The sequence below is a fragment of the Psammomys obesus genome, unplaced genomic scaffold (genome assembly GCF_907164565.1).
Source record: "Psammomys obesus unplaced genomic scaffold, mPsaObe1.curated_primary_1811, whole genome shotgun sequence".
Lineage (NCBI taxonomy): Eukaryota > Metazoa > Chordata > Mammalia > Rodentia > Muridae > Psammomys > Psammomys obesus.
In genome coordinates, this window is record NW_026596109.1 from 14,173,949 (window position 1) to 14,175,564 (window position 1,616).

Below are 1,616 nucleotides of genomic sequence, written 5' to 3' on the forward strand. Positions count from 1 at the left end.
TGCCGATTTAATATAAGATCACAGAAAAAACTCCAGACATTTCTACTTCATGAATCTGGGCTAAAGCTGAGATTTTATTTTGAAATATGAGCGTAAACTGTAACTACCTCAATTTAAGTCACTAGGATTTATATTTATATATGACCTTTAAAGTTCTCTGAACGTTTTTCCCTGGAGAGAGAAGATTACAGTCAGCTCTCCCCTGGAAGTGTAGAGCGGCTTTCCTTCTAGATTAATGGAAAACCTGCAGTACTTGTGAGTGGCCTTTCAGCAGCTCCCACCCTCTCCTGACTGATGTGAACTCTCACACCTGGGGACATCGCTGTAAGTCTCCCGTGTTAAACCAGGGGCCTTTTGTGTTTCAAGCTCAATTGCCTACCGCCTTTAAAGCAGTTTTCTTCTTGATGCTTTCAAGCACGCTATTTCTTTTCAGACTGTCCCTTTGCAGTGCAAAGCTCCTACCTAATGTTCTTATTGCTTGCGGCAAAGCCATTTCCACTCTGGCAATGACTCTCCATGGTGGCACTGCTTGTGCTGCTACCACTCAGTCTGTCATGGGACCCTTTTCCCCGTTCCCCTTCTTCCCACCGCCCATGGGGCCCTGCCTTCTCTGTGTGTGGAATCAAGTCAGAAATACATTACATCAAGCTTCAAAGGCTCAAACCTTTACCCTCACTCTTGGTTAAGGGATGAAGAGATTGGAGTAAGAATGGCAAGAGCATCAGAAAGCAAGAAGCAAAGTCAAACTAGGATGCCAGCTTTGACCCCCGGACTTGTATCTCTCCTCCAGCAGTGAGAGGAGGTGAACTGAGGCAAGGGCCGCCCAATTGGTTGTAAGGAGAGCCTCCAGCTGGCACAATGGGCAAGCAGTTTCCTTTCTAGTGGGCTGGTAGAGTGTTTTTATTATCTTTACACACACGCACGCGCACACACATACAATGTACATAGTGAAGGCTAGGACAATGAATAAATACTGTATAATGTAGGTTGGGTGACTACCTGTCTACTCACACATACAGAGTCTGAGCCTGAGACTGGGAACACGACTTGCCAGAAGAGCAGAGAGCATGGTAAGGTGACAGGTTTGTAAAGGGAACACAGAAGCATTGCAGTGTGGGAGGTTTGATGTGCAACTTTGGAGACTATCTACAAGTGATACACAAATGAGGGCAATTTGTATGCCTTGTGAATTCAGGTCTGGGGCTCTGGGAGCAAAACCCATGTGCCCTGACTTCCCGCATGGAGCCTTTGCCTTTCCTCTACTTTGCACTCCATTATAAGGGTGGAAGAAGAAATGTCTTGATTCTCAGAGTCTAGCTGGAGAGTAAGGCTTTCCAGGTTCACCAGCTTTGTGAACTTTCTGTGTAGAACAAGGTCTGGCCCATTGCAGGTTGTCTTAACATTCAGTTGCAAGATGAGAGAATAGTCACTATAAACCCTCACAACCAGAGGCCACCTCAAAGATGTTGTTGTTCTCTTCCTTGTGTCTGGCACCTTCTCCCCATCAGTCCTCCATGTGGCCAGAAGTGGAACTGAGACTTAATGGTGGATCACAGAGTTTCATTTAGCGTGTGTGTGTGTGTGTGTGTGTGTGTGTGTGTGTGTGTGTGTGTGTG